Consider the following 22,152-nt stretch of genomic DNA (forward strand, 5'->3'; position numbering starts at 1 on the left):
GGAATTCAGAGGTACAGTCAAAGAGAACGCAGGAACTTCAACCATATTGGATAATGTTTTATTGTCAAGATGACTATGTCTCAGGATGTACATATTTGTGAATTATTCTAGGTATGTATTACATACCACAAAATAGATGTCTCAAAACTTCCCCTTGTCAACATAAGCAGCTCACCGGGCCTTGTCCCTCACCCTAACTCTCGAGCACATTCTTCCATTGGCTTGGTACATAGATTCTCTCTGAACATCCCCATAAGAATGAAGACTCTAGGCCTGTGGCCTCTCCCCTGACACTGTCCGTCAGTTTCCCTCAGTGTCATCCCCTGACACTGTCCCTCAGACCCCCAGGTCTATGAATTACAGTCTATGTGCAAGTTACACTTGGTTTGCTTGGTTATAGCCAGGTTTCCAAACATAACTAGATATCCAAAGGCTGCTTTGGGGCCTCCCAGTTGCCATAAGGCTAGGCTGACATCAAAATCTCAGGAAATCTGAAAGGACAGGATCTTGTCCAGAGCCTAGCTTTCCAAAGCCCCCAGGTGTTTGTTCTATACATTGTACACCAAACCATAACTTGGCTGAAATGACTCAGAAATGAGCTTCTTCTGATAGGTCAAGGGCTAGTCCCCTCTGAGAAAACTGCCCTGGTCAGTACAGGCTTTCCAGAAGGACTCCAGGCCTTTCCTCCATCTTCAAAACCCTAGAGGCAGCAGAGATGACAGAGTCCCAAAGTTGACATGAACAGGAAGCAACAAGGTTAGAGCAAAAAGGGGTCTTCAGAAAGGTTAATGGTTTGGTTTTCGCATCACTGTCAACTGTGGTCTCCTCAGATAAAGAACACAACCGGTTTTTCCACCCCTTTTGTGGTTCATCTGGTCTCACACTGAAATGGAAAAGCCACTTGGTAGTTCAATGGATGAATATGCTACCATTACAGACAGGTTCACTTAGAATGTATTTTATATTTGAAATGTCAGATTTAGAACGCCGTATGTGAATATTCTGTAGAATTGTAATTAGAAGTTATTCAAGGGCTTGGGAGCCACAAAAATATTTGAGTTGAAGCTTATGGCTGTCCTTGCCTTGGATCATAAATGCAAATCTGCCCTTTAAAGCTCCAAGGCTCTGCCCAGTGAGGAGAATAAAAGGAGGGAGCACAGTAACACCACAGGGTAGCATTGGAAAGTGACAGAGAAGATGGGAAATCATGCAAAGGTATAAAGGAAAGGAAATGGCCCTGGGAGAGTTTCATTAACAATATTAGCCCTAAATAGATTTTTGCTCATCTGTACCAGGACTGAAGAGAACGGATTTATAAATGAGCGGCCAAGGAGGTTAGAAGGAGCCAAAACTTTATCAAGAAAATGAGGGTGTTTCCTCCAGGGGGCAGGACTGGACTGGGATTATAATTTAATAGGAGGGAATCTAACTGATGATAGTCCTTCTGGAGAAAGATGGGGTGAGGAAGAGGAGACGGTGAGCCTGGGCATAGACAAAGGAGATCTAAGGGGCTAGATGCCAATGATGCCCATCCAGGCTCTCACCAGAAGGAAAACACTTGGGCCTCAAAATGAAAGCAACCCATTTATTCCCTGTTGCACATGTTCCATGTTGAGGGATGGGGCCTCAGTCTGGCAAAATTTCATGATATTAATGATGCAAATCATACAACCATTTCCTCTTGTTTGAACTTCGCTTCCTCCTGGACACTTCTGATTGTAAGTGGGCTTACCATACAGCCCTGGTCCTGCCAACGGAACGCTCTGTGTTTGATTGCGTTTGAACCTACGTCTCATCTGTTCTCTGTACACCAACCAAAGGAAATTTCTGAGCCTTTGGAGGACCAGCATCTGGGTTGGGATGAATTCACCTAAATCTGTACAATTGTTTAATGCCTCTTTTCAGCTAGTTCACACCCCCTCCTGGGGAATCCCTTGCCCCCTACACACTTTCGTGAGTTAAGAAAAAATGAGTAAAAATAATCACCAGTGCCTTTTATCACCAGAGTCAATTCTCTCTCTCTTTTTTTTTTTTTTTTTTAGTTAAAAGTGCCTGGTAAAACGTTAGTCCGATTAAAAGAAATCCATTTTTATTTTATTTTTCAATACTTTCACTTAGATATCTTTCCTTAAACATTTCAGATGTGAATTTTTCCCTCTCTGGCCAGCAGCCTTGCCAAACTGAGCTAAACTATTTAAAAAGATGACAGAATAGTTTCTAAGTCATTCTTTTGCCCTTTAGCAAAGACAGCTTTGGACAGATCATTAACTGCTGAGCACCAGAAAAGGTGCAACAATAAAAAATTCTCAGGGCGCCTGGGTGGCTCAGTCAGTTAAGCATCTGACTCTTGATTTTGCCTCAGGTCATGACCTCAGGGTTGTAGGATCAGGCCCTGCATTGGGCTCTGTGCTCAGTGCAGAGTCTGCTTGAGATCCTCTCCCCCCGCAAAAAACACAAAATCTTTAAAAAATTCTCACAGCATCACCAAAAGGCATTTAAAAAAAAAAGAATGCATATGTTTTGAGTAACACACACTTAAATACAGGTTGATACTTTAGTCAAAGGAAAGAGCTGAACATATCTTATGAAGGAGTACTTGAAATGCAGCTTTCAAAGTGAACTATTTCTGGAAGCGTTCTTAGGATGAAATTAATAAAAATAAAATCAACTTCCTGTTTGTCACTGTGTGACCACACAACAGTGAGGTAGATTTCTGGCACACTAAGAGATGCTCAGGATACACATGAAACAACATACGCAAAATGCACTTGGGAGTGCCTTTCAAATAGATGAGCAGGCAAGAATCCACATGCCTGTCAAACAGTGAGACCGATCATAGAGATAAAGATGCTGTGGGGAGTGAAATAAATAGTTCTTTCACTACAAAAGACTCAAGGGCAGGTGGTATGGAATCATAGGCATTTATTTCCAGTAGCGCAATTTCTTCCTACAAGGACAACTGCGTGGCACCTTCAATGGCAGTGCAGTAGCTGAATTTTTTTTTAAAGATTTTATTATTTATTTGAGTGAGTGAGCGAGAGAGAGAACATGAGCGGGGCGGGGGGGGGGGTGGGCAGAGGGAGAAGCAGACTCCCCGCTAAGCGGGGAGCCCGATGCGGGACTTGATCCCAGGACACTGGGATCATGACCCGAGCAGAGGGGCAGATGCTTAACCCACTGAGCCACCCAGGCGCCCCTGAATTTTTTTTAAATTTCACAATGGTATTGATTCTCTGAACATTAATTGGGAGACCAATTAACAATATTAGCAGCTTTATAGCAATGGTCCAAGAGCGGAATGTTCCACAGTAATAGCTAACACTTATATAACTCAACTAATCCTTATAACTCCTTCACAAAATAAGTTATAATACCCTCATTTTATAGATGAGAAAGCTGAGGCCCAGAGAAGTTAATTAGCATGCCCAGGTGGTAAGTAACTCGGTGCAGTTTGTTTTCAGGGACCCTGCTTCTAATCATTACATGTGACTGCCTCTCAGTGCCTTCATGGACCAACAGCATCCCACAGAATGTCATGAGATACTCTATGGAATTTTTAAAAAGTCTTTTAGTCCAACAAAATTTCATATATGTCCAGTTAAATATTTTTTCTCCTACAGAACTTCCCAGAGTCTCTGATATTCTATTGTTAACTGTGAAGTGTCACAGAATTCTCAGTTTGGAAAACAGATATCTAACGTTATTCGGTTCTTATCTTGGCATCTTGTATTTTGGTATTTCTAAAGAGAAAACATTGTCCTACTTCTTTTAGAGGACTACATCTATCTTAAAAAAAAACTGGTTATATGGGGCACCTGGATGGTTCAGTCAGTTAAGAATCTGACTCTTGATTTCAGCTCAGATCGTGATCTAAGGATCGTGAGATGGAGCCCCATGTCGGGCCCCACACTCAGTGCCAAATCTGCTTGGGATTCTTTCCCTCTTCCTCTCCCTCCCACTCTGCCCCTTCCCTGGCTCCCTCCCTCCCTCTCTCTCTCTAATAAATAAATAACATCTTTGAAAAAAACTGGTTAGGAAAAAATCTTTATAAATTGAGAAGAGAAAGATTTGAAAGAAAAATTAGAAGATATACTTAAATCTCATTTGGCAATCCCCCTAAATGCTTTTTAACTACTAAGACCTATAAAATTCTATATTGTCCCCCCTAAATATCACAGATCATATATAAATTTAAAATAACTGTACAAAGGGAACCACTGCAAATAAAATTAAAATAACCAAGTGATGGCTCCATATAAAGCAGGAAAAGGATTAATATCTAGAAAATATAAAGAGATAAATGCAAGAAAATAAACCAATAAAATAAGAGGTAAATAACAGGCGTCCCACAGTATTAGCAATTCACAAACAAATCATAGAAACATGAAAAGATGCTCACTTAGCTCACTAGTTATATAAATGCAAATTGCAAGGAGAAAACATTTTAGCTTTCCCATTCGATTATAAAAATGAAAATATAAAAATCTGTACCATCCAGTGTTTAATGAGGGTGTGCAGAAATAGGTAAACTCATGTCCCACTGGCAGAAGGAGAAATAAGTTCAATCCCTAGTTGAGATAATTTTCTGTGGGTCTTTTCCATGGCTTATGAGCAGAGCCACTAGCTGGCCTTCTGTTCTGGACAATTCTTCCAACGCTGTTTGTTTAGTGACCAGCCTTGAAAGACACCGTGTCTGTGTGTGGAGTAAGGAACAGATTTGCTTATGATTTGTTGAACAAAGCAAAAGTCTCTCTCCAGGGCAGAGGGCAGATTTCCTGGCAGCTTATTATAAAACAATGGGGTTCCCTAAGTTCAGGGTTCCCCAGCAAGTCTACTACATGGACTATGTTCCACAGGCACTCGAGGGCAAGGGCAACCAACACCAACGTGAAGCTCCTGAGACTTTCTGTGCTCTGAGTAATAAAGTCCATTGCACCTGACCCAGGAGTAGCATATCCGTAAAACCATGACAGGCCCATACTCATTAGCCTGAAAGGAAGGTAAAATCTCGGAGCCTTTACAGTTCTTGTCACCCTTTTTAGAGAATGAGCTGAATCTTTCAAAATTGGTCAAAGGGTACCAGGTTTCAGTTATGCTAGATGAGTAATTCCCAGAGACCCACTGAGCATAGTGCCTCTAGTTAAGAATACTGTGTTATATACTTAAAAAATTGCTAAGTGCCCTTACCATCCATCCATCCATCCATTCATTCATAGGTATGTACATACACAGGATGGGAGGAAACTTTCAGAAGTGATGAGTATGTTTCTGGCACTGATTGTGTTGATAATTGCATGGGTGTATGCTTATCTCTAAACTCATTAAGTTGTATACATTAAATACGTACAGCTTTTTGTACGTCAATCATACCTCAGTGAAATTTTAAAAATTAAGATGAGCATTTTTGACCACTTATAAGAATCCATCTTAAGAAAAATTAAAACTTGGGCGCCTGGGTGACTCAGTTGGTTAAGCGACTGCCTTCGGCTCAGGTCATGAGCCTGGAGTCCCGGGATCGAGTCCCACATCGGGCTCCCTGCTCAGCAGGGAGTCTGCTTCTCCCTCTGACCCTCTTCCCTCTCGTGCTATCTCTCATTCTCTCTCTCTCAAATAAATAAATAAAATCTTAAAAAGAAGAAAAATTAAAACTTGTGTGTATATATGAGGATAATGTGTAGATATTCATGGTAGCATAATTACCCAGAGTGAAAATTTTGAAATTGCCTGTTATTGCAATACCATGGTTCCATATTAAAATGAGGTATTTAAAAATATGTACCAACATGGGGCTATCTAAACTACATTGCTGGTTGAAAATAGGGATATATTTATGCTTTCAAATGTGTATGTGTCTAATGCAATGCCATCAATATATGCATATTTATAATATACACAAATGTATAGGAAAAGGCATAGAATAATACATGCTGAACTGCTAATCATGTTGCCTATAGGGATGGAAACTTAGGGGGTTACAGAAGAAATGAAATTTATTTCCATATTTTGTATTATTTATTTTTAAACATTTTATTTGAGAGAGCGCACGGGTGAGCACAAATGTGGGGGAGGGGCAGAGGGCCAAACTCCCAGTTGAGCTTGGAGCCCGGTGCTCATGACCTGAGCTGAAGCCACCCAGGCACCCCCATATTGTTTATTATTTTAGACACATTAATATAATCTTATATTCTTTATATCTTTAAAAAATTTCAAGAAGCAATAAGGTGTGTTAACTGAGTGGGATTAGAAGGAAAAGAGAGAAGCCAAAAATAATTTTAAGAATTTGATCTTAGAAGAATACAAGTGACATTGCCAACAATAGGGAAGTTGGGTAGCTGTGCTGGTTTTGATGGGCAATAATAAATTTTGGTTTCAGACATATTGTGAATTAGGTGATACCACTCGGGCTCTTCCATATCAGTTTCCTGCTTCCATCTTGCTCTCCTACTTCAGATTTCCTCCAAAACACAAATCTGATCATTGTTACTCCTATGCTTAGAATCCTTCAATGTTTTTTCCCTTTGTTCCTAAAAGTTCAAATTGTTTAATGTGGTTTAAAAAACCCTTTATGATCTGGCTCTAGCCTACCCCTCTCTCGTGTATCTACCCTCTAACCACATTCAATACTTCATTCTTCTAAAGAAGCCATGGTTTATTCACCTCCAGATCTTCCTACCTACAAGACTCTCTGCCAGGAACACCCTTTCCTCTCTTCACCTGCTAACTCCTAAGTATCCACAGGCATGCGCTTAAATGCCTGACTCCTAGTCTAGCTGGGGTATCTGTGATATGCTGAATAATAACCCCCAAGATGCTCATGTACTTGTCATCAGAATCTTTGCAGAGGTGGCTAAGTTAAGGTTCTTGAGAAGGGAAGATTATCCTGGATCATCCAGACGGGCCCAGTGTAATCACAAGGATCCTTGGGAGGGGGAGGTAGTAGAGCTAAAGTCAGGAAAAGAGGTATGATGATAGCAGTAGAAGTTGGAGTAACGGTCTTTGAAGATGGAGGAAGGGGCCATGAGCCAAGAAATGAGGCAGCCCCTAGAAGCTGGAAAAGGCAAGGAAATGGACTCTTCACTGGAGCCTCCAGAAAGAAGTCCTGCGAACACCATGATTTTAGCCTTAAGACTCCCTTTGGACTTCTAATGAATGAGATAAAAAACAAAACATTTAAGAATCAATGCCTGAAATAAAAATCTCACCTCAGGAGAGAACATTGAATCAGCCTGAGGTGATGCTCTATGTCAAAACGGAATGGGAAAAAGAAACTAAACTCTGGGCAGTTGCTTCAGATGGAGAAATTGGACAATGTTCCAGTTCAGTGGGAACGACTGCAGTGCTAGTGGGTTTAGAGTGGAATTTACCACTGAAACCACTGTACATGACATTATGGTGGCCTCCTTACCATGGATGCCATCTTCTTAAACTGTGGTAGGTTCTATTTAATCAGACAGTTAACCCTCTTCCAAAACTTCTATGTTACAGAATGTCATAAAAAATTCCCATCTTTAGAATAGATGTATGCAAAATGAACAGAAAAATGTTTCACTTAATTAAAAAAAAAAAAAAAAACATTGTCAGGGAGAACGTAAGGACAAGAGAAAGATCCATCATACAAAATATAGGAAGAAGAGCAATGGTTGGAATTTCCTTGGAAACCTGCTATGTAAGTGGAGCTTATTGGCTCCAAATACAACAGAAGCATTCATTCCTTCATGTTTCAGTTACCTGTTCCTCGGTAACAAACCACCCCAACTTTTAGTGACTTAAAACAAAAATTTATCACTATCTTTTATAGCTTCATGGGTTGACTGGGCTTAACTGGGAGGCACTCATGTTGGCGTTTCTTATGAGACTGCTGTCAGGCGGCAGCTGGGACCGAAGTCACCTGAAGGCCGGACTAGGTGGGATGGTAAGGATAACACACTCACGTGTCTGGCACTTGATGTCAGCTGCTGGCTGGGGCCATCGCTGGAGCTGTTGACCACAACACCTATATGTGATTCCTCCTTCGTGGTGGTCTCAGGGTAGTTAGACTTTTTACATGGCAGCTGTCTTCCCCCAGACCAAGCATTGTTAAAGGCCCAAGCAGAAGCTGCAAGACATTTTAAGGCTTACCTTTGGAAGTCCCAGAACATTACTTCTACCACGTTTTATTTGTCAAGCAAATTGCTAAAGTCATCCCAGATTAAAGGAGGTGAATTCGATTCCAGTGGAATGGGAGTAAGGAAGAATTTGTAGCCCTCTCAAATTTACCATATGTCACTTCCTAATATGTAAGATTGTGGTTACCAGGTGGTTTGCAGATCAAGGGTCATGCATTCTTTGAGCTCTTTGATAGGAATAGAGAAACTGCACATGCACCATGATTTCCTAATTTACTGTACTGGATCAGTAAAAGGAGAGGCACTTTTAGCTACGTAAAGAGAAGCAAACAGGGTTTGAAATGCTCAGCGGTTAAGAGATAAGCATGCAAGAGTTGTTATTATTTTACACACACAGACACACAAATCAGTGACATGGTAGCACATGGGCAGATGTGGAAATTATTTGAGACTCTCCTATAAACAGACAGTATCAAGGGTACTGGTGGGTATCCAGAGAAAACGGATGCCATGGGTTCCAGGGACACATGAAAGGGTAATAGAGCAAGAAAATATAATGTTCTTGATGCAGAACCTAGCAAGTAAAACAAAAGTCTCCTCAAAGGGTTTCTGCAAGACTTGCGGAAGTCTTCTTCCTTTAAGGCAGAGGAAGTCCTCTACCTTAAAAAAGTATACGTATGTTTTAACAAAGAGAGGTAATTTCAGGGGTTCATAAACTAAGGTTACCCAAAAGTTCATACTCCACAGGTAAGCACTGCTAATACAAAGCCCTTGGAATCAAATGCAAGCTCAGTGTACCATCTCAGAGTTGGTGTTAGAGAAAGTGTGAAGCTTCAGAACCAAATGGAATTAAAATTCTCCTCCCTGAGAGAGTAACTTGGACAGGTCACTCTAAGCTTGCACATTTCACTTTATTCATCTGTAAAACGGGAATATTAGTGTCCACTTCCTTGGTTTGTTGGGAATATTCAAATGAATTAATGTATATAAAGTATATATAAAATGTATATAAATGTATTAAAATGTGTATAAAATGTGAAATGCACGTAAAGCACAATAGCACCTAATAGATGGTCAAAACATTTGAGACCCTTCCACTCATTCTGCTTTTACGTTGAAGTTAAGCAGTACGTCATTAAGAGAGATCAGTCAAAACGTTACTCCTTTCTTTTTGATTCACAAAATACCCACAGGTCTCTCTCTAGCTTCCCAGACTTTCTGCTAAGAATTTGCAAACTTCTTGGAAATTCCTTAGAAAGTCCACAGTTTTTATTAATAAGATTTTTAACAATATTAAGATTCTCATATATGATGACATGCTGGAAGGCTCTTAATATGAAATGAAAAAAATCAGGATATGAAACTACTTACACAGTATGGTTCCAATTTCAAAGGAAATACATACACACCGAAGTATCACAGAAGAAAGGATGGAAGGAAGGAAGTCAAACTATTATGTCTATCTCTGAGGAGTTACATTATGGCTGTATTTTAATTTCTTCTTTTTAATTGTCTTTAGCTCCATGTTTCTACAATGAACACATATTATATATAATATCACTGAAAAATGCAGCAAATGTCATTGCTGTCAAAAATGTATTCTACCAATATTAGCTCAGCTTCATATGCCATGATATACAATGCATATATCCATGGATTATCATGCTTGGCTGTTGAACAGAAAAATATTTCACTAGTAGAGTCATATAGGTTAATAAAGCTACTGAGGTTAATAAAGCTATTTTTTAAAGTTACGTTTAATTCATTAAGGTATGTTCAGGCTGGAAAACAATAAAACCAAAGGACAGATAGAATGGGTGACAGAATATATAAACGTTCATGCAATAAACATGTGTCAGAAACTGTGCTGGATCTAGTGGATACACAGAGGAAGAAAGCATGAGCTCTGTCCCAAGGAGCTTGTCTATTTTCTAGTGGAGACAGACATAAACATCAAAAGAACAATTTTATAAATGCCAACTTGGCTTTGAGAACACAAAGCAAAGAACAATTAGGAAGAGGAGAGTGGCCATTTGAGGATGGGAAGACAGTAAATAGGAAAAGTCACAAGAACACATGACTAGTCCAGGGAATAGTGAATAATCCCTGGGCTGGGGGAGAGGTGAGAGAAAGGAGGGTGCCAGCCAGGGAGAAATGTGGTATCCAAATAAAGCATCTGGATTTTATGGAGTGTTTTTTAAACTGTGTCTCTGGGAATGGTTTCTTAGGAAACACAGCAAGGCAAGTTGAGTGGCCAAGGCTGTGGCGCCGACCCCTGCTTCAAACAGAGGAGCTCTGCTTTTATCTGGTCTATAAGTTGGATTTCCTGGCCTGGTTTTATTTGAAGAAAGAGTTCCATGACTTTAACAAGTCTGAAAACTGCTCCCATGCCATCAAGCTGTTGGATGCTTTTAAGCCAAGAAATAGTACTGTCAGCTTTCTATTTTAGATTTGGGGTTTGAAAGACATCAGCACTCAGTGATTATGTGAAAGAGAGGACAGAGGCTCTGTGGACAATGCGGAGGCTCCTGCAGGGGTGCGAGGGAGAGATTAGGAGCTAAAGCTGTGGTAGTGGGAAAGGACCTAGGGGTCATTTTTCAGATATTTGGGAATGGTCTCAATAAGATCCAGCTACCAACTAGATGTGGGTGATAAAGAGAGAGAGTGTGACTCCAAGGTTTCTGGCATGGGGAACTGTAATGGGTCTTAAATTTTAGTGTACCTAAGAATCACCCACAGGGCTTGTTCAAAAACAGATTCCTGAGAGTCCATCTCCGGAGATTCTGATTCAATAGGACTGGAGTAAAGCCTAGGAATGCTGATGGTAATACTATTGACAGAGATAGAGAATACAAGACAAAAACAGTTGAGAGAAAAAAACTGAAATTTGCACATGTTGAGGTCCAAGTGCTTATGAGGCAAACATCAACAAATCTGTCCAGAAAGGCATCTGGAATATGGAACTGGAGTTTATCAGAGAAGTCTACACTAGAAGCATTTAATTGGGAATCATTGTTGCCTACGTGGTGGCTAGAGTTAGGCAAGGGAGAACAAAAGAGGTCCAGGGATAGGAGCATAAGGAACAATGATTAAAGAAGGGACAAAGGAATGAATGAGCTGATGGAAGACTGAGAAAGGATAATCAGCACAGTAGGGAAGGCAGTTGAGTCTAATGAATTGGGAGTCAAGTATATCCCTTAGAGTCTATGTAGGCTACCATTAAGTTTTTAATTAACCAATCAAGTAAACTGTTACAAACACCTCCAGCTACATGAGGTACTACATTAAACCCAGAATCTTTGGAAAATGTACCATCTCAATAAATTCAGCCCAATCCAGTGTTATATCACATATTCCTTGCCCTAAAACCCTAGGTTCTAATAATATAAATTAGTAAGTCTTGCAATTATTTTAGTGTATAATCCAATTCCTTCAAGGTGACACTTTGTAATTGTCCCCCTGGAACATGCTAAAAATCTGACCAGTAATTATGGACCTTGTGGTAGCAAGGATTATTTGGGATGGGTGTTGAGAATAGACAACCTCTTGCATGATTGATAGATAGATAGATAGCCAGCCAGCCTGAAAATGAGTCATCAGTTAAGAGATTTGAAGTAACTGATCAAGACCAAAGGAAAGAATAGTTCAAAATGGACATCTGAGAGGAAGTTCTACAATAGAGATTATAGTGCAGGAGACCACTTGAAGCCTGGAGAATTTTGAAGAGTCATGCATGTTCTAGCAGATCCTTTTCATAGGAGTCAAAGTGAGCTAAGCAGAAATGTCTTCATACAGGTAAAATGCACAGTCAGACAGCTCTTGCAAGTTCAGAACCCTGAACAAACCCTCTGAAGTGTTAAAGAGCTTGAAGACTGGTATAAGAAGATGCAATATTCTACCTATAAATTCAGCTAACTAGCATCCAACCCCAATTAACCAAGCTCTCTGGAGGATTGCAAATTACTCCTAGGGAATCTTGCTTCCAAAGTCTTGTTGACATGACCTAGCTGAGAAGAAACTAGGTCCTTTGTGGAAAGCTATTCATGTTACTCAGGCAAGTAGCTTGCAAGCCCAGGAAGATCTGTTTTTAAACTAAACCAGCAGTTGACTCTCACCTGCCCAAACCTCTCTTCTAGAGGAGGAATTATCCATAAATACAGCCAGCTTGCTGCCCCTCATACTTAGTATATTTTTCACTCTGATTAGCAATGCCATGGTCTGCCAAATGCAGCAAAGAGCTATGGAGGGTAAGATGAACAACAATTATGCTCCTCAAAGGTGATCTTACACCATGGTCTACTCTAGGGGTTGAAACAATTTTTCTATTAAGGGCCAGCCAGTGAATATGTTAGGCTTTTTGGTTCAAGAGGCAAAATCATGACTATTTTGTAGATACTTATATAACAAGAAAGAAAACTAATGCCCACAAATATTTTATTGACAAAATTCAAAAAATAAAAAAATGATTGAATTTTTGAGTCACCATACAATACATCGTTAGTTTTTGATGTAGTGTTCCACGATTCATTGTTTTTGTGTAACACCCAGTGCTCCATGCAGTACGTGCCCTCCTTAATACCCATCACCAGGCTAACCCATCCCCCCACCCCCCTCCCCTCCAAAACCCTCAGTTTGTTTCTCAGACTCCATAGTCTCTCATGGTTCATCCCCCCTCCGATTACCCCCCCCTTCATTTTTCCCTTCCTTCTCCTAATGTCCTCCATGCTGTTCCTTACGTTCCACAAAGAAGTGAAACCATATGATAACTGACTTTTTCTGCTTGACTTAGTTCACTTAGCATAATCTCCTCCAGTCCCATCCATGTCGATGTAAAAGTTGGGTATTCATCTTTTCTGATGGCTGAGTAATATTTCATTGTATATATGGGCCACAACTTCCTTACTGCCTTGTTTGAAAACATATCCTTGATATATCGATTGGTTTAAATGAAATTAATTTCAAAAATTTTAATCACATATTGATTTTAATGTAATTTCATGCCAGGAGACTAAACATCGTTGCTGTCTATATACAGCTCTTGGGAGGATCTATTAAAGGATCTGTCTATACTCTGATAGGTGAAGTAAATAAATACGTTTGCTATGACCTCTCTTGGTCTGTGTTTACCAAGTGGGCTGTTGCTGAACTTTTTATGACCCAGATAAAAGTATGTTCAGATTCAAAGTCTACTTTGGAATCCTGGAACATCATTATTTGATGGCTACATTCCAAGTATGATTTCTCTACACACACCTGCCATCCCATCTCAACTATATTTTCTGGTAAGATCTACCACTTCCATTCTTAGAATACTGTCAATGTTAAATGACTTTGTTAAAAAAAGTATACTGTTCGGTTTTGGAAATTTTACTTGCTTGAAAATGAAGTGCCTCTTACAGTTGCTTGGTTACACATCTTCTTAATTCCCCTCCAAGTCCTGATGCCCTTTCAGAAATATTTTCTGACCACACACCAAAGTGAAAATACCACTGAAGTCTATTAACATAAACCACAAACCCCTAAATGACTTGGACGTGTTCCTAATGTAGGAACAGAGTGCTTTCTGGCATTTGATTAGAAAGATTAAATCAAATTAGCCGGGATAAGTCAACTGTTACAAGGACTAGAAACTGCTAAATGAAACTCTAACAAGAGTTACAAATGGTATTATGCCTACTTGGAAAGGAATAAGGTTATTAAGGGGTTCAGTGGAGGTAAGACTGATTTTAATATTTTAATTCAGTGAAGAAGAAAATGAAGTAAAAACCTAGTCAATTATTTTTGTAGCTGATGATGCTTAAAGTAAAAATAGAAAAACACTAAGGTGAGAGAACACTTAAATGAACAAGAAGTAGTTAAAATAGGAAATAGAAATCAAAGGGCAACTCGAAACATTGAGCCTGAACTTTTGCAATGTCAGCAAAAACAAAGATGGAAACTAATACACATTCAAGAGAAAATCCCCGTGGCCAGAAGCCACGATGGAGTACAGTGCAAAGCAGCTGCCGATTTACGGTATAATATGCTGTCTAGGAAACGGATCGCTATTCGAGGCCTTTGATGCTCACATACGGAATCACGGATGAGAAAAATCAGACTCCTCTTGCATAGATACTGGAAAACTTAGTATAAATCTTATTTTAGAGGCGCCTAGGTGGCTCAGTTGGTTAAGCGTCTACCTTCGGCTCAGGTCATGATCCCAGGGTCCTGGGATGGAGCCCTGAATAGGGCTTCCTGCTCAGCGGGCTGTCTGCTTCTCCCTCTGCCTGCCGCTCCCCCTGCTCCTGTCTTGTCTCTCTCAAATGAATAAAATCTTTAAAAAAAATTAAAAATCTTATTTTGGTAATTTTTATATGTTATGAAAAACTATCAAACATTTAATACCACTTGTCAAGGAAAACAAACTGCAACATTTAACAGCTGCCCAAGACTCCAGAGCCTGCCCATAACTAAATGCCAGGGCACCGAGGTGCTGTGATGATAGGACTCAGTGGTGGAGAATATGGGCTCTGGTTCTGGGCTGCCTGGGTTTGAAATCTGGCTCCATTACCCATCAGTTAGGCATAAGCTCAGTGATCCAAAATTTATTCTTAACCAACTGAGCCACCCAGGCGCCCTGATCCTAAATTTATTCTTATGTAAATGGACTAATGATGAGATCTAGCTCATGGGGGTCGTGGGAAGATTAAATGATTTAAATATTTTAAAGCACTTAGAACCACTCTTAGAATGTTCCAGGTAACATTATTTGTCTTTTCTTAACATGGAAAAGAAAAACCCTCATCCAAAGTGAACTACTACTGTGTTAGTAAAAATACATACTCTGGCCAGTGAGCCTGTCAGTTGAGAGGAATAGAATTTCTAAGGTCCCTTGCACTCTGCAATAAGCCTATGCTTATTATAGAAAGAAATTTCTAGAATACAGAGGATAGTTAAGTCTGCTTTCTTAACATTTGGACATTTGGATACTGATATTTTGATTCCATGAAATACTGACATATTTCATGACTCTAAAGGGCAAACTATTGACCATTCCTTTTTCTTAAATGCCCCCCTTCCAAAGTGTCTGAAAGACCATTATCCCCATCCTTGAAGCTCGAATGGTTGCTCAGAATATGCATGACTCCTCGGCGTGTGTTTGCTCAATTCTGCCCCGGATGGATCATTTTTTTTTTTTAATTTTTTTAAAGATTTTATTTATTTATTTGACAGAGAGAGAGACAGAGCAGGAACACAAGCAGGGGGAGTGGGAGAGGGAGAAGCAGGCCTCCCACCGAGCGAGGAGCCCGACATGGGGCTCGATCCCAGGACCCTGGGATCATGACCCGAGCCGAAGGCAGACGCTTAACGACTGAGCCACCCAGGCGCCCCAGGATGGATCATTTTTTATCTGCGTCGTGAGGGATTCAGCCGGGTGTAGGTGTGTACTCTCTGACTCTGTTTCCAACCCTGATGCAGCACCTGATCCCCATATGGTGACTCCGTTCTAATAAATCATTCCCACCTTGGACCCACATGCTGCCACACTGGCCCTGGCCACCACTTCACACTTAGTGGGCACTTCCAATGTGCCAGGCACTGGTTTTAAGTATTGTACATCTATTAACCCTTCTGATCCTACAACACCTCTTTGAGTAGAAATTATTAGTATCCTCATTTTACAGAAGAGGAAACTCAGGAACAGAGAAGCTAAGCTTCCCCATTTCCCACAGCTGTCAAGTCGTAGAGTTGGGATTCAAATTCAGGCAGTCTGGCTGCAGAGACCAGGCTCTCAAGTCCTACGCTGTACTGCCCCAATATTTAAGATCCAGAACCTTGGTCCCTGCCCCTAACTTTAGTCTTCTACTAATAAATCTTACTTAATATTTCTAGAGTGCTTCACAATTTAAAATTATTTCCCTCCGTGATCCTAACTTAAAGCTGGATCTTTGGCCACCGAAGCTTGTGTTCTTTCTATCGCGCTCATAATTCTGTCCCCAAGGTTCGGGAAAACAAGATATGCATGAGGTTTCGCTTTCTGGTAGAGGTGGCTTCTGACTCAGACCCTGAGTTCTAGGTGGCTCTGAGCCTGAGGGAGGAGAGGATGAGAAAATAAAGTATAAAAGAAAAAAAATTACAGAAAAGATGCAGGGGAAAGGATAGATTCTAGACATACTATCATAAAAAGAGGGACAGGACTTGGTAATGGTTTGGCCATTGGAAGTAAAGGAAGAGTCAAAAGCAAAAGTGACTCCAAGGTTTCAAATGTGAGAAACCAGGAGATCATCGACACCATTAGCAGAAACATGGATGAAAGAAGAGGACATAAAAGACAGTGAGTTTGGGGCGCCTGGGTGGCTCAGTCGTTAAGCGTCTGCCTTCGGCTCAGGTCATGATCCCAGGGTCCTGGGATCGAGCCCCGCGTCGGGCTCCCTGCTCAGCGGGGAGTCTGCTTCTCCCTCTCCCTCCGCCTGCCTGCCGCTCCCCCTGCTTGTGCACGCACTCTCTCTCTGTGTCAAATAAATAAAGTCTTAAAAAAAAAAAGGAAACAAGACAGTCAGTTTGGCTACAACTGTGATGAATGCTAGGTGACACTTGGACCTACAAGTGGGAAAGCACATAGTAGATGGAAAAACCTGGAAATGGAGATCTTAGAGGCCTTATTTAAAATGATATTTTTAACTATGATATTTAAAACTATGGGTTGCTGAGACATCAAAGGCAAGGAGAAAGAAGTAATAGGTTATGGGCCAAATAATAAACCTTTGCAGGAATGAACAAGTAAAGAGAAGAGAAGGGAAGAAGACAAGAGAGAAAGTGGTTGAAAAGTAGTTGAATAGATAATATAGAGTCATAGATAATAAGAAAGGGAGAATTCAAGAAATAGGAAGTGATCATGAATGTCACAAAGAGCAAAGTAGTCAAACAGAATGAGGATTTGGAAAAGTATCCTTCAGAGCAGATATCATAATCGAAATGAATTATTCAGGGAAATTAACATCTTTCCTCACTAGAGGCACATAAAGGCAGACCCGAGGGCTGCATACTGTAACTTCACTTTGTAGCAGTGTCTGATGCGTAGCTATCACCGAATATTTATCGAATGGATAAATAAATGAATGAATGTCATTAGATTTCCTAATAGCACAAGTGACCCTTGGAAATATAATGGCCATCAAGTGATGAAAGTAGATGTCATATCACAGGGAAATTGAAAGATAGTGGGGTGTTAAAAGAGAGAAAATTGGTAGTAAGTCAAGAAGGAGCGGATTTTAGTAAGTACCTCTTAGAGATGTGTTTTGCTGAAAGGGGAGAGCAACCGGATCGAGAAAATTTCCTATCCTAGAATACTATGTATTTAACAGATTTTGTACTCTAAGGTGTCTGCCTGACTTCCAGATGATCTTCCAGAACTTAAGAGAGCCACTCGAGTCACCAGCTCTACAAGTCTACCAGATCAAAGCAACGGGACCACCTCTTTCATGACTGCTGTGTTCAGGAGAATTAGGAGTCTATGGACTCGGCACGATGGGAGATGTTGAGAAAGCATGGTGAGCAGACATCAGAGGAAACAAGGACACTACCCACAGAAAAGACAGAGCTGGGAACGGCACCAAGTTGGAGAGAAGTTACAGAATCTGTGAAATCATCCAAGGGCGGGAAAATATGTGTGGAGGTGAACACGTGAGAGTGAGAGCACATACAGTGAGCAGCATATGGGATGTACAAAAACATAGTTACAAAGAAATTCTAAATAGAAAGTATCAAAGATGCTAAGCTAAGTTATTGCCTATGCTGGCAAAACAGTCATAACATATGCCATTGTATAACGGAACTCAGTGAGGTAAAACAAACAGCTCATTTTGCACATTAAAGTTGCATTTCCTTGACATACTAAATGAATGTAAGAAAGTAATTTCAACAAATACACTAAATGTGCCTCCGGGACACAAAGAGATAGAAACATTATTTTATTCCCTAAAATTATTAAAAGACATCATTGAACTAGAATAAACTGAACAGCAACACAAAGCTAATTCCCAAACTCAGGCTGGCAGAGAATTTCAGAAAATCATAAGCACATGGAATATGATTTGGCAACAAAAAGACATTTTCTCATCGTCTCCCTTATCTGTTTCCCCAGTACTAGCTGTCCATATGTAAATATGTGTGTGTGTGGGGGGGGGGGTGTATGGTGTGTGTGTGTGTGTGTGTGTGTGTGGTGTGTGTGTACATACTCAGGGGTGTATAGATTTAAGTATTTCACTAGAGTCCATTTGAATGTCTTCATGCACTTAAGTCATGGGGTATAAATTATAACAGTCTTGTGCTTAAGCTGTTGTCTAAACAACATATAAACAACTCATTACAAAGCAAAAAAAAAAAAAAAACACAAGACACCTGAACCCTAAATTCCTGTGCTTAAAAGACACTTTAAGGAGGCTAAGATTTAAGGTATATTTTTAAATACATTATCATATACGAGTAATATTTGCTACTCACAATTTTGAATGCTGGAAAAAGAGAACTCCTTTTTTCTCCAAGTACAGAGTTTGATATATTATACTGCAAAATGCATTTCTCCCTTAAGGGAGATAGTATTGCTAATTAAAACAATCTATATTAAAGAGCAATTTTCAAAAACCTGATGCATCTTTCTAGTGTATATTCATATACAGTCAGTATCTCGTCTCCTCATGGTGTTTAAAAACATCACATCCATGTTGAAATTATTCCAGGGATTTCAGGCTTTGGCAATCTTTCTACTCAACTTATAACCACAGTAGATATTTAACCATATCAAGAACAGGACTGTTATTCAACAATGCCAATAAAACATGTGAGTTTTCTAACAAAGGAAAGAAACTCAGAACAAAAGGACTGCTATCTCATATAGAGAGGTGTGAGAGGTTTTTGGCAAAGTGACAGTCCTTTTGCTGTGAACCTGATTTCTTTATGTCACGAGGATATATATTTGCTCATGGAGACACTCATTTTTCAGTAGGATCTAGTATGTTTCAATTTGTAGATTAAATTAAGTGCTAATAAGATGATGCTTAGATTTCCCTCCTCAAGCCATCAAACTTACATAGCAGCCCAACAGCCAAAATGTCCCTTCTGTATATATTCCTCTCTCTCTCTCTCTCTCTCTCTCTCTCTCTCTCTCTCTCTCTCTCTCTCTCTCTCTCTCTCCCCCCTCTCATTGTAAAATCTCGTATCAAATGGTGGAAGGAGTCATTCATTTCCTGACAAGCAAATCTCAACCCCCTAACACAGAAAAATACAAAAATCAAGAAAGGAGAGGTCACGCTAAAAACCCCTAAACACATTATTCTTACCTCAATCTGATGGTTAGAACATTTTGTAGACTCACTTTTCTTTCAGACACACCAACTGTAGAACGCTGGTCTACTTGACCCTCATAGAGTACTAGGAGCAGGAACTTGAAAAACCAGCCTCTCGTGTTCCCACGATCTATTTACACACCGAACACACCCAGGAGCACAGAGTAATGTTTATCTGTGGTGGACAGCTATTCCAAGAAGCAGGCAGTGTCTCCACTTTCAAAAAGGAATGTCTCTGCTGATCAGCAGGGGAAAGGTAAGAGCTGTTTCATCCTCTTAAGCGCATTTAGGAAGATTTTTGAAATGAAATACTTTTTAAATTAATGTTTTAAAGGTGATTCATTCTTTCAATATTCTGTTTCTTTTGATGTTCTATTCTCAAAGGATCTGGGAAAAACATATACTTAATGATAACAACTAACACATAAGTCCCAGGTGCAATTCCAAGTGCTTTACATCTATCGTTTCCCATAACTTCCCAAACTTATTAAGTAGGAGCTATTACTAGATGGGCAAACTGGATATTTTGCCCACAGTTACCCAATTAGTAAATGGTAGAGCTAGAAGTTAAATCCAGCACTCCAGCACCACAGTCCATGTCTCTAACCGTGACACCACACTGTATACGTATGATTTTTATTTTCATTTTTCTGTATGGATGATTTTTAAAAGATAAGTGTAATAGGATGTGGCTGCTCAGCTGAACATTAGATAAAGAGTGAAATCTTCTTAATGCTTGTACTATACTATATCTTAAGTTGGAGTCACTAAAAATTCTGGAAGATTATTTCCCCAACATGATTATTCATTTATATGCTCATAGCAGGCTTCTTTTTAGCTGCGGTGGCCCTTTGGGGTCCCAGGGAACTGAGTAGAAGATGGGTCTAACTTTAAGCACCAAGAAAGTTATTACTTCCTATGTTCAAAGAGTCATACAGGAGAAGCCAATACAACACCATTAAAAAATAGTCTCAAGGATATCTGTTTTGGTTTTTTGTTTTTTGATTTCGTTTTTGTTTTTTTTGTTTTTTTTCTGATTGGGTAATTCCTATTGATCTGTCTTCAAGTTCACTGACTCTCTTTCTTCAGCCACCTGCAAGATGATGTTGAGCCCAGGTAGTGTGTTTTTATTTTAGTCATTATAATTTTAAGTTCTAAAGGTTTTTTTTTTTTTTTGCATTTAAAAAGCATTTTAATATGCAAGTGAGACAAACAGCAGGCAGATGTGCAGAAGCTGACATAGTTGTTTCTGGGGTGTAAAAACGGGAGCATATGGAAAAACTGAGTCATTCCAATTCCCAGTTACGTTCTAAAGCTTTTATTTGGTTATTTATAATTTCCATTTACCTGCTGAAATTCTCTCCCTGTTCATTCATTAAGACTGTATGTCCTTTTATTCTTTGAACATATTCTCCTTTAGTTCTTTGACCAAAGAATAACTGCTTTAAAGTCACTGTCTAAAAAGTCCAACAACTGGGCATCTTGGCTTCTTTTTTTTTCTTGACTATACATCACATTTTCCTGTTTCTTTGCATGTTGAATAATTTTTATTGTACACCAGACAGTGTGGATATGTTTGGAGATTCTGGGTTCTGCTATCTTCCTCTGAAGATTGTTGATTTTTGTTCTAGTAGGCAGTTCAGTAGGTTTGGTTTTATGCTTTGTTAAGGCAGATATGTAGAAAACCTAAGGTCCTTCCCAAGCCTGGTTAAATTTAAGGTATCAGACTCCAAATTCTGCTCTTATCCATATCTTATAAGGGTAGGGTTTTACGATTTTTAAGGGTGGATCTATTATAGGTTTTACTTTAGGGCATGGTCTTTACCACTAAGGCTTCTGGTGTCTCAGCTGGATGCCCAGTATATTAGTGAGGTATTATCCAGGTCTCTTCACTCTTATTGCTCGGAGCGCCAACATCCCCCAGCATGGGTCAACTGGTAATATCTCTGTCCTTTCTCAAATCTGTACCCTCTGGCCAGTCCTAGGTAGTGAAGCCCTGTGAACATGCAGCCCAGTTCTCAGCCTAAAGCTCTTGGAGAACCTCCAAATGGACTCTTGAAGACCCTCCTTTATATAGATCTTTCTTCTGTGATGCCTAGTCTTGAAAATTCCAGCTTCTTCAAATGGACTAAACTCTGATTCCTGCCTTCTCAGCCCAGCAGTTTCACTGTTGTTCTGCCTGAAATCCAGCAAAATATGCCAGTGGGAAGTTTTCCCCAGGCAGAGAACTGGAGGGATGGTTGAGCTACCTTGTGGGTTTCCTTTCTCTCTGGAATTACAGCACTGTGCTGCCTGTTGTACAATGCCCCCAAAACAGCTCATATATTTTGTCCAGTTTTATGGTCGTTTGTGGCAGAAGGGCTAGTCTGGTACCAGTTACTCCATCAGAGAGTGAAAGTATTCCGAAGGATTCATTTTTGACCAAATTTAAGTGTTATGAAAAACCTATTTGCTGCTTTTCAGTCTTACAGGTCTTGTGCAGTGTTAACCCATCTCAAAACATAATCCTATGAATCATGTGAAAGGAAGGTAGTGGGGGATGACTTCAGGGGAGATGGGATAAATTACCTAGCTGCTGTATCCTTTAACTTCACCTAGTGTCTTAGTTTGGGTTCCCTTAGAAGCTGACGCTGATTTGAATGGATATAGTTTATTTGGGAGGTGTATTAGTTTCCTTTGGCTTCTGTAAAAAATTACCACAATCTTGGTGGCTTAAAGCAACA

At 39.9% G+C, this 22,152-nt stretch overlaps 1 protein-coding gene across 2 annotated transcripts in view; it reads right to left on the bottom strand.

Moving 5' to 3' along the window:
- The window catches only part of SYTL5 (synaptotagmin like 5), a 254,902-nt gene that overhangs the window by 114,721 nt on the left and 118,029 nt on the right, over positions 1-22,152 (bottom strand). The window lies entirely within an intron of this gene.

This window comes from Zalophus californianus, chromosome X (assembly GCF_009762305.2).
Source record: "Zalophus californianus isolate mZalCal1 chromosome X, mZalCal1.pri.v2, whole genome shotgun sequence".
In the NCBI taxonomy this organism is placed as follows: domain Eukaryota; kingdom Metazoa; phylum Chordata; class Mammalia; order Carnivora; family Otariidae; genus Zalophus; species Zalophus californianus.